Here is a 16,532-nt window from a genome sequence, read left to right as displayed (position 1 = left end):
GAGGACTTTCCACTCGAGCAGTTTCGAGATGACACTCCGCGCGAGACCTGGTACCAAGTGATTTCGATTGATGGGCAGCGGGTTTGCCCGGGAATAACGCGGGATTTCCCTCACTTTGCATTGATTAGGGACAGATTATACAGAGTGAGCCGTGCCACTCACACAGGGGAAGAAATCACCCAATTGTTGGTGCCTAAAAGCCGTCGGGAAATGATTTTCCAGGCGGCACATTTTAACCCGATGGCCGGGCACATGGGGTATGATAAGACACTTAATCGGATAATGGCCCGGTTCTATTGGCCGGGCATTCGTGCAGACTTGCGCGGTTGGTGCGCGGCCTGCCCGGACTGTCAACTAGTCAACCCCGCGGCCACACCTAGAGCCCCTTTGCGGCCATTACCACTCATAGAGGTCCCATTTGAGCGAATTGGCATGGACCTCGTCGGGCCAATTCACCCGAGCACCCAGGGATATCGCTTTGGGCTAGTCCTTGTGGATTATGCAACGCGATATCCCGAAGCAGTGCCGCTGCGCTCCATCTCTGCAAAGAGTGTCGCGCAGGCACTGTTTCACGTTATTTCCCGGGTTGGAATCCCGAAAGAGATTCTAACTGACCAGGGCACGTCCTTTATGTCACGCACATTAAAAGGAGCTGTACGGTTTATTGGGGATCAAGTCTATTCGGACTAGCGTTTACCACCCACAGACAGATGGGTTGGTGGGGCGGATGAATAGAACTTTGAAATCCATGATCCGGAAGTTCGTACACTACATTAAAAGATTACAGTTGGTACAAAATGCGGCTGCTAGACTTTTGACAAGAACAAGAAAGTTTGATCACATTACGCCTGTACTGGCTCACCTGCACTGGCTTCCTGTGCACTTAAGATGTGACTTTAAGGTTTTACTACTTACGTATAAAATACTACACGGTCTAGCTCCATCCTATCTTGCCGATTGTATTGTACCATATGTCCCGGCAAGAAATCTGCGTTCAAAGGACTCCGGCTTGTTAGTGATTCCCAAAGCCCAAAAAAAGTCTGCGGGCTATAGAGCGTTTTCCGTTCGGGCTCCAGTACTCTGGAATGCCCTCCCGGTAACAGTTCGAGATGCCACCTCAGTAGAAGCATTTAAGTCTCACCTTAAAACTCATTTGTATACTCTAGCCTTTAAATAGACTCCCTTTTTAGACCAGTTGATCTGCCGTTTCTTTTCTTTTTCTTCTATGTCCCACTCTCCCTTGTGGAGGGGGTCCGGTCCGATCCGGTGGCCATGTACTGCTTGCCTGTGTATCGGCTGGGGACATCTCTGCGATGCTGATCCGCCTCCACTTGGGATGGTTTCCTGCTGGCTCCGCTGTGAACGGGACTCTCGCTGCTGTGTTGGATCCGCTTTGGACTGGACTCTCGCGACTGTGTTGGATCCATTGCTGATTGAACTTTCACAGTATCATGCTAGACCTGCTCGACATCCATTGCTTTCCTCCTCTCTAAGGTTCTCATAGTCATCATTGTCACCGACGTCCCACTGGGTCATTATTGTCACCGATGTCCCACTGGGTTTGAGTTTTCCTTGCCCTTATGTGGGCCTACCGAGGATGTCGTGGTGGTTTGTGCAGCCCTTTGAGACACTAGTGATTTAGGGCTATATAAGTAAACATTGATTGATGATTGAAACCAAATTGCCATAAATGGTTGGATCCCCTGTTATTTGCAGTGCGGGAGGTTCCCCAGGCCTCAACCAGATTTTCTCCCTTTGAGCTATTGTTCGGCAGGAAGCCGCGGGGGGTACTGGACCTAGTTAAAGAAAGCTGGGAGGAAGGTCCAAGCCCCAGTAAAAATGAAATTTAGTACGTCATGGACTTGAGAGCAAAACTCCACACATTAGGGCACTTGTCACGTGAGAATTTGCTCCGAGCTCAAGAACGTCATCAGCGCCTGTATAACAGGGGAGCGCAACTTAGACAATTTTCACCGGGAGAGAAAGTACTTGTGTTACTCCCAACATCCAGCTCCAAATAACTCGCCAAGTGGCAAGGACCCTTTGTGGTCACACGACGAGTAGGTGACGTGGATTACGAGGTCAGGCGGTCTGACCGGGGTGGGGCAACACAAATATACCACCTCAACCTACTAAAAGGTTGGAGGGAAGCGGAGCCCGTCTCCATGGTGACGGCGATAGCGGAGGACAAGGAGCTGGGGCCGGAGGTTCCCCCCCTCCCCCCGGCCCTTCCCTCTCCGCTGTGATAATCATCTTACGTCGTCACAGAAAGCAGACGTGGCCATCTTACAGCAACATTTTGCTGACGTGTTCTCCCCCCTGCCAGGCCGCACGACCCTCACCCAGCATCACATAGAGACCAGTCCAGGTGTAACGGTGAGGTCTCGGCCGTATAGGCTACCCGAACACAAGCGCAAAGTAGTTCGGGAGGAAATAAAGCCATGCTGGAATTGGGGGTAATAGAAGAGTCACACAGTGCATGGTGCAGCCCCATAGTTCTCGTAGGGAAGAAAGATGGGTCTGTGCGGTTCTGTGTAGACTACCGCAAGGTGAATGATGTGTCACGTTTTGACGCCTACCCGATGCCCCGGGTCGACGAGCTCCTGGACCGGTTGGGCACTGCTCGTTTTTTCACGACACTGGATTTGACTAAGGGGTACTGGCAGATCCCCTTGTCTCCAGAGTCCAAGGAAAAAACGGCGTTCTCCACTCCGGAAGGTTTATGCCAATTCGTGACCCTTCCGTTCGGCTTGTTCGGTGCGCCTGCTACTTTTCAGAGACTCATGGACCGGGTACTGCGGCCCCACGCGGCATATGCTTCCGCCTATCTGGATGATGTCATCATCCAGGGGAACAACTGGGCGGAGCATGTGCAGAGAGTGGGGGCGGTACTCGAGTCCCTGAGGTGGGCGGGGCTCACCGCCAACCCAGCGAAGTGTGCGGTTGGCCGGAGGGAGGTACAGTATCTGGGGTACCACTTGGGGGAAGGTCAGGTGCGGCCTCAGATAGACAAAACCGTGACAGTTGCGGCCTGCCCAACCCCGAAGACGAAAAAGGAGGTGAGGCAGTTTTTGGGGCTGGTGGGTTACTACCGGAGGTTTGTCCCCCGGTTTGCTGACCTGACCAGCCCACTAACTGACCTCACCCGAAAAGGTGCTCCAGATCTGGTCCAGTGGACGGAGCAGTGTCAGCAGGCATTCGAGAAGGTAAGGAAAGCACTTTGCGAGGAGCCAGTACTGCACATGCCTGATTTTTCCCTCCCATTTTTTTTGCAGGCGGACGCGTCGGGCAGAGGGCTGGGAGCTGTTTTATCCCAGCAGAAGGAGGGCAACGACCACCCCGTCCTGTACATCAGCAGGAAACTCTCAGAACGAGAAAGTCGATACAGCACGGTGGAGAGGGAGTGCCTCGCCATCCGGTGGGCGGTTGGTGCCCTCCGGTACTACCTGCAGGGACGCCCGTTCAGCCTCTGCTCGGACCACAAGCCCCCTCCAGTGGCTCCACCGCATGAAAGATGCCAACGCGCGGATCACCCGTTGGTATCTCGCTTTACAACCCTACAATTTCAGAGAGATCCATAGGACGGGAGTGCAGATGGCCGTGGCGGACTTCCTCTCCCGCTCTCATGCAGGGGGGGGGGGGGGGGGGGGGGGGAGTAGGCATGGGCGGACGGTGTCCCGGCCTAAATCTGGCGGTGGAGGTATGTAGGAGGGGATTGTGATTAGCGCACTGCAGGAATGAAAGTCAACACCGCTGACCAGGGTGCTGAGACAGAGCGCCATCAGACAGGGGCGGGGCATGTACTGACTGCGAGACACAGCTGACAGATGATTAGATTGCACAGGTGGTACGTGTTTGATTAATCATCTGCTGTCTTTAACAGTAAGCTGGCGAGAGAGGAAGCTGAGAGAGAGGGACTGAAAAGTCAAAAACAAAAACTGTATTGTGTTTATGATTAAAAAAAACCCTCGTTGTAAACTCGACACGCTTGGTCTGACGTTTAATTGTGGAGCCGCAAGATAGCGACGTCTACAGTGATGTAACACAGTGGTGAACATGCCCTTTCCCAACTACTTTGGCATGTGTTACAGCCATGAAATTCTAAGTTAGTTATTGTTTGAGGAAAGAAAAATAAAGTTTATGAGTTTGAACATCAAATATCTTGTCTTTGTAGTGCATTCAACTGAATATGGGTTGAAAAGGATTTGCAAATCATTGTATTCAGTTTATATTTACATCAAACACAATTTCCCAACTCACATGGAAACGGGGTTTGTATACTGTATACTGTATGTGTGTGTGTGTGTGTATAATTATTGTTTGTGTACTGCAAATGTGTATGCATGTGTGTATAATTATTATTGGATATTACAAACATAAGAGTTCAACTCAACATAGATAAGTGCCGAGAGAGTTTTGCATTTTCCCATCATTTCTTGCAATGGATTTAAATGGGTGTCATTTTTTATTTTTAATGGTGGTTGGCTGTTTTTTCTTCTTATAATATCCACAAAGTTCACTGAGCAGGTTGTGTTATGTGTTACATGTTGTTGACTTTATGTATGTTGAAGTATGTATATGTAAGTATGTATGTTTTTTACAGTGCCATGACTAGGGAAGGTTGTTTGGATTGGGTCAAAGAAGTTGTGCTTGTAGTTTCTAGATAATAATATTGCATGGGGCCTGACCTGAGTCACTGATTTTATCATAGACTAATGTCCATACATTAGGCGCGCCGGGTTATACGGCGCCCGGTTTTGAGAAAATTAAACAATTGGAAGTCCGATTTCCTGCAGTGTGAACTCCTGTGTAGAGAGACCATCATTGATTGAACTATGACTTTATTCCAACTTTCTCAACTTTTCCGGAAGGCTGTCCAACTTCCTACAGCAAAAATCTGCTGTGGGTGCGCCTGAAGCCGCAGGACCGGGCGCCCGGCGGGCCTCAACAACAGCTCCAGGTGCGCGAGGGTGTTTTGGACGAGCCCTCAAGATAAGAATGAGTGAGGCAGATTAAAACTCGGAAGGAAAGTAGAATGACTAAGTAGGTGACTGAATCGCTGCCATCTGCATCCACAGAAATAAATGTTCGAATATAATATTCAGCTTTTACTGCAATATGAAAACAATCATTTCCAATAGCAGGGCTAGAAAAATATTTGCGGCCACGTTTTCAACGAATGGCTAGATTTCTCCCTGCACTACCAGTGTTTTCTTCACTATCACGGTTCACCGCCGCAGCAAAATAAAAGCCGCCGCACCCTTAAAAATGACGTCATATTTAAGTAATGACGAAGACTTGAGTTTCACTGACTCTCGGCTGAGGCCTCTAGTTCAGGGGTCGCCAACGCGACCAGATGAGTCGCCCGCCGGCCTGTTCTAAAAATAGCTCAAATAGCAGCACTTACCAGTGAGCTGCCTCTATTTTTTTTTTTTTTTTAAATTGTATTTATTTACTAGCAAGCTGGTCTCACTTTACTCGATATTTTTAATTCTAAGAGAGACAAAACTCAAATAGAATTTGAAAATCCAAGAAAATATTTGAAAGACTTGGTTTTCACTTGTTTAAATAAATCGATTTATTTTTTTACTTTGCTTCTTATCACTTTCAGAAAGACAATTTTAGAGAAAAAATACAACCTTAAAAATGATTTAAGGATTTTTAAACACATTTACCTTTTCACTTTTTAAATTCCTTCCTCTTCTTTCCTGAAGCTTTTGTTTTTCTTATTGTAAAGAATAATAAATACATTTTAATTTAATTCTTCATTTTAGCTTCTGTTTTTTCGACAAAGAATATTTGTGAAATATTTCTTCAAACTTATTATGATTAAAATTCAAATAAATTATTCTGGCAAATCAAGAAAATCTGTAGAATCAAATTTAAATCTTATTTCCAAGTCTTTTGAATTTCTTTTAAAATTTTTGTTCTGGAATATCTAGAAGAAATAATTATTTGAAGTGCAGATTGGATTTTAACCTATGTAAAAAATCTAAAATTAATCTTAATCAGGAAAAATTAATGATGTTCCATAAATTCTTTTTTTAATTTTTAAAAAAAAAGTTCGAATTAGCTAGTTTTTCTCTTCATTTTTTTTGGTTGAATTTTGAATTTAAAAGAGTCGAAATCGAAGATAAACTATGTTTCAAAATTTAATTTTCCTTTTTTTTGTGTTTTCTCTTTTTTTAAACAGTATAATTGTTTTTTTCATCATTTGTTCTCTACAAAAAAACCTTCCGTAAAAAGAAAAAAAATGTACGACGGAATGACAGACAGAAATACCAATTTTTTCAAATATATATATAGATTTATTTATTAAAAGGTAAATTGAGCAAACTGGCTATTTCTGGCAATTTATTTAAGTGTGTATCAAACTGGTAGCCCTTCGCATTAATCAACACCTAAGAAGTAGCTCTTGGTTTCAAAAAGGTTGGTAAGCCCCTGCTCTAGTTGAATACAAGATGTTCAGTATTTTAACATAAAAGTGTTTGATTGTGAGGCAATAAATGCAAAGGGTCCATCAGACCCACAAATGCTGGCTGAGTAACAAAAATATGAACATCACACAGGGGTTAAGTAATGTGTTGTACGTATGGATAAACAGTATACAACCTGTTATTCACGCACTATGTTTGGCCATCGGACAAACGTGGCCGATACAAACCCAGAACAGTCATTTGGACTATCAGGTGAAAGACTTTGATCACTGAAAACCGGATGTTGTGACAACACGTACTTTAATCCATCCTATATATGCCCACGATCCACCTTCTTTCCACGCTGGTCTGTTTAGAAATAAAATAGAATAGAAAGTACTTTATTGATCCCTGGGTGAAATTCAGCACCGTAGTTTGCTCACAATAGACAATATTATACAGCATTATTCACATGTGAATAATATAAATACAGTCTATTATACAGCATTATTCACATGTGAATAATATAAATACAGTCTATTACACAGCATTATTCACATGTGAATAATATAAATACAGTCTATTATACAGCATTATTTACATGTGAATAATATAAATACAGTCTATTATACAGCATTATTCACATATGAATAATATAAATACAGTCTATTATACAGCATTATTTACATGTGAATAATATAGATACAGTCTATTATACAGCATTATTCACACGTGATTAATATAAATACAGTCTATTATACAGCATTATTCACATGTGAATAATATAAATACAGTCTATTATACAGCATTATTCACATGTAAATAGTATAAATACAGTCTATAATACAGCATTATTTACATGTGAATAATATAAATACAGTCTATTATACAGCATTATTTACATGTGAATAATATAAATACAGTCTATTATACAGCATTATTCACACGTGATTAATATAAATACAGTCTATTATACAGCATTATTCACATGTAAATATAAATACAGTCTATTATACAGCATTATTCACATGTGAATAACATAAATACAGTCTATTATACAGCATTATTCACATGTGAATAATATAAATACAGTCTATTATACAGCATTATTCACATGTGAATAATATAAATACAGTCTAATATACAGCATTATTCACATGTGAATAATATAAATACAGTCTAATATACAGCATTATTCACATGTGAATAATATAAATACAGTCCATTATACAGCCATAATGCAAGAAGTAAAACAAACAAACAAACAAACAAACAAACAAGCGAATGCACTGCCAAACAATAAGTGTATGGCAGCTCCCACCATGAATGTGGAAATATTGTGAACGGGCTTTGAGTACCTTCAAGGTAGAAAAGCGCTACACAATAATCCATTTAATTTATTTTTTGTGCTGTGACGCCATCTTTTGGCTGAGTTTGTTAACTCATTGCCCTTCTGTTTAGACTAATGCTTTCAACCGGAAGTGAAAGTTCCGTTTGGTCTTCTGGACGTCCACAGCGTTACCTACTCGCATGAATTTTTCATGACTCTAAGTAACGTTTGTAAGTTCTTACAGTATAACTAAAACTATTCTTACTTACTAAACCGTCCCATGTGTGATGTCTGCCGGGAGTGTTTTCACGCACATTTGCACCGGCTATCATAACGTAATCAAGCATTAGCATTAGCTAAATATGCTAACGCATTTACAAAGGCAATGGCAATTTTCGTATTTTTTCAGTTTCACAAATTCCTCAGGAAATTCACCAAAACGTCACTTTGGAGTTATTGAGTCAGTTGTTAGAGTATCCGCCTTGAGATCGGTAGGTCATGAGTTCAAACCCCGGCCGAGTCAAACCAAAGACTATAAAAATGGGAACCATTACCTCACTGCTTGGCACTCAGCATCAAGGGTTGGAATTGGGGGTTAAATCACAAAAAATGATTCCCGGGCGCGGCCGCCATTGCTGCTCACTGCTCCCCTCACCAACCAGGGGGTGATCAAGGGTGGTGGGTCAAATGCAGAGAATAACTTCACCACACCTAGTGTGTGTGTCACAATCATTTGGTACTTTAACTTAAACTTTAGCTAGTGGGTCCATGACCATGACTTCTGTTTTGTTTCATCAGCCGTTTTACTGCCATGTTATTTGGAAAGAAATAAGGCATGTAAATAAACATTCACAGAATATTTCTGTGTAAAAATGTCACCGTGGAGTTATTGAGTCTCCGGCCTGAGATCGGTAGGTTGTGAGTTCAAACCCCGGCCGAGACATACCAAAGACTATAAAATGGGACCTATTACCTCCCTGCTTGGCACTCAGCATTAATGGTTGGAATTGGGGGCCAAATCACCAAAAATTATTCCCGGCCGCGGCCAGTGCTGCTGCTCACTGCTCCCCTCACCTCCCAGGGGGTGATCAAGGTTGATGGGTCAAATGCAGAGAATAATTTCTGCCACACCTAGTGTGTGTGTGACAACCATTGGTACTTTAACTTTTAACATGACTTCTGTTTTGTTTGATCGTCCGTTTTACTGCCCCGTTGTTTGGAAACAAGTAAGGTATGTAAATAAATATTTAAAGAATATTTATCTGTAAAAAAGTCATCTCACAACCTATACACCTGCGGTAGAGATGCGCGGTTTGCGGTCTCATCCGCGGAGTCCGTGGATAAACCGCGGGTCGGGCGGGTGACATAACGAAAAAATAGATTTCAAATAGATTCGGGCGGGTGGCGGTTGAACCATTTGGAAATATATGATATAGATGGTTCAGAGATCAGTAACTTTTACCATTCAAAGAGTCCTTTTGGACCAGTTTCACAAAACGAAGAAGACATTAGTTGACATAAAAATTCTCTAGTATGTCTGCCAGCAGTCACCCAGTTAATAAGTATTAGGGCGTGCTATGAAGCCTTTGCCTTTGACGCCTTCTACAACATGTACATTTTACTTGCAAGTCCAGCAATATGTTGTGTGTGGCTTCCACTGACACACGCACACGACTGCAAGGCATACTGGGTGACACACAGTACACTAATGGTTGTGATATAAACAATTTTAACACTCTTACTAATATGCGCCACGCTGTGAAGCCACACCAAACAAGAATGACAAACACATTTCGGCAGAACATCCTCACAGTAACACAACATAAACGCAACACAACAAATACCCACAATCCTTTGCATCCATGATACACCTGACTATATTATACACCCCACTAGCAGCAACCCAAATTCCCCCCCGTGCGTCGGTAAGGTGGGCGGAGTTGGGGGCGTGGGGGTGTAAAGTATATTCAGGTTGTGTCATGGATGCAAAGGATTCTGGGTATTTGTTGTGTTGCGTTTATGTTGTGTTACTGGGAGGATGTTCTGCCGAAATGTGTTTGTCATTCTTGTTTGGTGTGGCTTCACAGCGTGGCGCATATAAGTAAGAGTGTTAAAATTGTTTATATCACAACCGTAGTGTACTCTGTGTCACCCAGTATGCCCTTCAATCTTGTACCTGTGTTTGCGTAACCCGCATACAGCATGTTGCTGGACTGGCAAACGGTTTGTACATGTTGTTGAAGGTGTCCAAGGCAATGGCTACACAGCACAACCCTTATTCTCGTTATCTGAATGAGCACCATCGGTGATTCGCTAGAATGTTAGCGGCTCCTATTGCCATCTTTACTTTGTGACACGGGTCAAACTAGCTCTTTTAGTGGTAAAGGTCGCCAACTACGGATATAGGACAACGGGCGGGTGGCGGGCGGTTGCGGCTCTGATAAAATGTTGGTTAGGGTGGATGACGACTTTAGTGATGCGGTTGCGGATGATATAATTGCCTATCCGCGCATCTCTAACCTGCGGCTTATAGTCCTATGCGACTAATGTACAGATTTTATTTGTATTTTCTTATCAAATGTATCTCCAGTGTGCTCTTTAGTCCGAAAAACCCTGTAGTGGGGGCACCATGTTTATGCACGCGAGCAGAATGATTCCAGCACGCAGAGAAGTGGCTCCTTCAAAGCGGTATAAAAAGTGCAGCCTGATCCCAGCGCTGATTTGGGTTTTTGACTGGAGGTGGATTTCAAATGGCAGGAGGTCAAAGCTGCATCACGGAAACAGCTAATTACTCACCCGATGCCATCCCGGCCAGGCCCCCAACGTGACTAATGAACATCTGGTGTTGGTGCGAGCACAATGAGACGTGGTGAAACGTGGCCGACTCCTCGCATCCTTTGCTTATTATTCATGCGTGTCAGTAGTGGACCTGCTCGCTACACGTTCCAAACATGTCACCCTGCTGGCGACGGAGACGCAGAGGAGACTGCGGGGACGTGGGCGCCCTTCTCAATGTCAGCGGCCATTGTTTCCCCTGTTCCCGCTGACCTTTTAGATCCTAATTATGCATCCGAGTGGTCCCTCGGTTTTCATACGACCTGATTTAACATGATTTGATGCATGCAGAATCATCATATGTCATCTAAATGGAACAGAAACATGATTTGTGGTTCTATGCTTTAAGAAAAATACTTCCATTAGTACAAAATGATGGCTAAAAATACAGCGATGAGCCAAGTAGCTAGTAAAACACACTTTGTTCAAGATAAAACACAAATTGTAGCAATTTGGTACAAATTTCAGTCATTTCACTTGCATTAGTCTACACTACGTGGGCCGCCTGGACTTTGCTAATATTTGGCATTAAGCCAAGCAGCTGTGTGCGCGTCTACATATCTACACGTTTTGTATCTACATGTTGTGTATCTACATGTTGTGTACCTACATGTTATATACCTACATGTTGTGTATCTACATGTGTACCTTCATGTAGTGTACCTACATGTTGTGTATCAATCTACATGTTGTGTACCTACATGTGTATCTACATGTTATGTACCTACATGCTGTGTACCTACATGTGTATCTACATGATGTGTATCTACATGTAGTGTACCTACATGTCTATCGACATGTTATATACCTACATGTAGTGTACCTACATGTGTATCTACATGATGTGTCTCTACATGTTGTGTACCCACATGTTGTGTACCTACATGTTGTGTACCTACATGTGTATCTACATGATGTGTCTCTACATGTTGTGTACCCACATGTTGTGTACCTACATGTTGTGTACCTACACGTGTATCTACATGATGTGTCTCTACATGTGGTGTATCTACATGTAGTGTACCTACATGTGTATCTACATGTTATATACCTACATGTTGTGTACCGACATGTGTATCTACATGTTATGTACCTACATGTGTAGCTACATGATGTGTATCTACATGATGTGTCTCTACATGTTACATACCTACATGTAGTGTACCTACATGTGTATCTACATGTTATATACCTACGTGTAGTGTACCTACATGTGTATCTACATGATGTGTATCTACATGTAGTGTACCTACATGTGTATCTACATGTAGTGTACCTACATGTTATATACCTACATGTGTATCTACATGATGTGTCTCTGCATGATGTGTACCTACATGTAGGTACACAACATGTAGTGTGCCTACATGTGTATCTACATGTAGTGTACCTACATGTTGTGTACCTACATGTTATATACTTACATGTAGTGTACCTACATGATGTGTCTTTACATGATGTGTATCTACATGTAATGTACCTACATGTGTATCTACATGATGTGTCTCTACATGATGTGTATCTACATGTAGTGTACCTACATGTAGTGTACCTACATGTGTATCTACATGTTATTTTACCTACATGTAGTGTACTTACATGTTGTGTATCTACATGGTGTGTCTCTACATGATGTGTATCTACATGTAGTGTACCTACATGTGTATCTACATGATGTGTCTCTACATGATGTGTACCTACATGTGTATCTACATGTTATTATACCTACATGTAGTGTACTTACATGTTGTGTATCTACATGGTGTGTACCTACATGTTATGTACCTACATGTGTACCTACATGTGTATCTACATGATGTCTCTATATGATGTGTATCTACATGTTATATACCTACATGTAGTGTACCTACATGTGTATCTACATGTTATGTACCTACATGTAGTGTACCTTCATGTTGTGTACCTACATGTGTATCTACATGTTATATACCTACATGTAGTGTACCTACATGATGTGTCTTTACATGATGTGTATCTACATGTAATGTACCTACATGTGTATCTACATGTGTATCTACATGATGTGTCTCTACATGATGTGTATCTACATGTAGTGTACCTACATGTGTATCTACATGATGTGTCTCTACATGATGTGTATCTACATGTAGTGTACCTACATGTAGTGTACCTACATGTGTATCTACATGTTATTATACCTACATGTAGTGTACTTACATGTTGTGTACCTACATGTTATGTACCTACATGTGTACCTACATGTGTATCTACATGATGTGTATCAACATGTTATATACCTACATGTAGTGTACCTATATGTGTATCTACATGTTATGTACCTACATGTAGTGTACCTACATGTGTACCTACATGTAGTGTACCTACATGTAGTGTACCTACATGTAGTGTATCTACATGTTATATACCTACATGTAGTGTACCTACATTTGTATCTACATGTTGTGTACCTACATGTAGTGTACCTACATTTGTATCTACATGTTGTGTACCTACATGTAGTGTACCTACATTTGTATCTACATGTTGTGTACCTACATGTAGTGTACCTACATGTAGGTACACTACATGTAGTGTACCTACATGATGTGTATCTACATGTAGTGCACCTACATGTAGTGTATCTACATGTTATATACCTACATGTGTATCTACATGATGTGTCCCTACATGTAGTGTACCTACATGTGTATCTACATGTTATATACCTACATGTAGTGTACCTACATGTTGTGTATCTACATGTTGTGTACGTACATGTGTATCTACATGTTATATACCTACATGTAGTGTACCTACATGTGTATCTACATGTTATATACCTACATGTAGTGTACTTACATGTGTATCTACATGTTATATACCTACATGTTGTGTACCTACATGTAGTGTACCTACGTGTGTACCTACATGTAGTGTACCTACATGTAGTGTACCTACATGTGTATCTACATGTTATATACCTACATGTAGTGTACATACATGTAGTGTACCTACAAGTGTATCTACATGTTGTGTACCTACATTTTATTTATACGTTTCTAATTTTCCTGAGGGAACTCTCCTGTAGGAGTCAATAAAGTACTATAAATGATTAAACAATGGGTTGTACTTGTATAGCGTTTTTCTACCTTCAAGGTACTCAAAGCGCTTTGACACTACTTCCACATTTACCCATTCACACACCCATTCACACACTGATGGAGGGAGCTGCCATGCAAGGCGCTAACCAGCACCCATCAGGAGCAAGTGTCTTGCTCAGGACACAACGGACGTGACGAGGTTGGTACTAGGTGGGGATTGAATCAGGGACCCTCGGGTTGCGCACGGCCACTATTCTACTACGCCACGCCGTTTAATCCATCCATCCATCTATCTATCCATCTATCTATCAATCTTTATGTTGTGTACCTACATATTATGTACCTACAAGTTGTGTATCTACATGTATGTTATGCATCTACACATTATGTAACATTTAGATATGTATCTACATGTTATTTATCTACATGTTATGTACCTACACGTTATTTATCTACATGTTATGTATCTACACATTACGTAACATGTAGATATGTATCTACATGTTATGTATCGCCATGTTATTTAAAGACATGTTACGTAACATGTAGATATGTATCTACATGTTACATAGATAAATAATATGTAGATATGTATGTACATGTTATTTATCTACATTTTACGTAGATAAATAACATGTAGATACATATCTACATGTTATCTATCTACATGTTATGTACCTACACGTTATTTATCTACATATTATGTATCTACATGTTATGCATCTACAGGTTACGTAACATGTAGATACACATCTACATCTTATGTACCTACATATTGTGTATATACATATTATGTACCTACATGTCGTGTATCTACATTTTGTGTACCTACATGTTTTGTATATACATGTTACGCAACATGTAGATACATATCAACATCTTACGCAACATGTCGATACATACCTGCATCTTATGTATCTATCTACATGTTATGTATCCATGTTACGCAACGTGTAGATACATATCTACATCTTATGTACCCAAATGTTATATATCTAAATGTTATGTACTGTATCTACATGTTGTGTATCAACATGTTGTGCATCAACATGTTGTGCATAAACATGTTATGCATCTAAACGTTATGTATCTATATGTTACGCAACATGTGGATACATATCTACATATTATCTACCTACATCTTATGTATCTAAATGTTTTGTACCTACATGTTGTGCATCTATATGTATCTATATGTACGCAACATGTAGATACATATCTACATGTTATGTACCTACATTTTATGTATGTAAATGTTATGTATCTACATGTGTATCTACATGTTATGTACCTACACATTATATAACTATTTGTGATGAACCTACATTTTGTGTACCTACATGTTATGTATCTATATGTATCTACATGTTACGTAACATGTAGATACATATCTACATCTTACGTATCTACATGTTATGTATCCATGTTACGCAGCATGTAGATACATATCTACATCTCATGTACCTAAATGTTATATATCTAAATGTTATGTACCTACATGTTGTGTATCTACATGTGTATTAACATGTTATGCATCTACATTTCATGCATCACCACGTTATTAATCTACAAGTCATTTATCTACATGTTATGTATCCACATGGTAGGCAACATGTAGATACATATTTATATCTTATGTACCTAAATGTTATACATCTAAATGCTATGTACATACATGTTGTGTATCAACACGTTGTGTATCAACACGTTGTGTACCTACACATTGTGTACCTACACATTGTGTACCTACACGTAATGTATCTACATGTAATGTACCTACATGTTATGTATCCACATGTTACGCAACATGTGGATACATATCTACCTCGTATGTACCTAATGTTATGTATCTAAATGCTATGTACCTACATGTTGTGTTCTACATGTTGTGTATCTACATGTTGTGTACCTACATGTTGTGTACCTACATTTTATGCATCTACACATTATATACCTACACATTATTAATCTACATGAAATGTATCTACACGTTATGTATCTAAATGTTGTGTATCGACTTGTTGTGTACCTACATGTAATGTACCTTCATGTTATGTATCTACAAGTTATGCAACATGTAGATACATATCTACATGTGTACCTACATGTTATGTACCTACATGTGTACAGGTTGACTTAATTACCTGTCGATCATGTTTTTACCTTTTGGTTTAAGCCAAGGGGTTCTCAAGCCTGTTGCCCTCGGGGCCCGGCTTTTCCACTACAGAGGGGCCCGGGGTTCTATCAAATATAAACACTGATATAGTCATCTGACTTTTGATTTTAGTCACATTCAATAAGTATACCTGACCTATTTACAGTTTAAAACCTTGTCAAATGGTATGAAAGCATGTGTTAAATAACAAATAATTTATTTAACAGATAAACCTTAGACTTAGTTCAGGCTGATTAGAAAAATGAACACTAACCAAACATAGCGCATACAAAATGACAAAATAAAATAAAACATAATGAATATTTTTTTTTTACTTAACTGTCAATAAAATCAGAGTGCAAACAAAAAATACAGATACACCACTGTAGTCATAATTTTTGCGCTTAAGACACTTCCCTATGACTTCAGCTCCAGGCTTCTTCTGTTTGTTTGATATTGTCATTATTGACACATGTGGTGGAAAAGTGTATTACAACTGAATACTGCTGAAAAAACAGATATTTTTTGGTGAACCTCAATGGGCCGCTCTAGTTTCTATAGTTAGGAAACCTCGGTCTGAACCCCTTTATCCATTGTGAGATTAAAACAATATAAGATCAATCCTAACATTTTAAGTCTTTGTTGCTCAAAAGGCACAACTGTTTCCCTCCCATCTAGCTCAGGCCTATACCTGTTTCCTATCTACAGTGCTA

Source organism: Nerophis ophidion, linkage group LG23, assembly GCF_033978795.1.
Source record: "Nerophis ophidion isolate RoL-2023_Sa linkage group LG23, RoL_Noph_v1.0, whole genome shotgun sequence".
Lineage (NCBI taxonomy): Eukaryota > Metazoa > Chordata > Actinopteri > Syngnathiformes > Syngnathidae > Nerophis > Nerophis ophidion.
Note: the sequence above shows the minus strand (reverse complement) of the source record.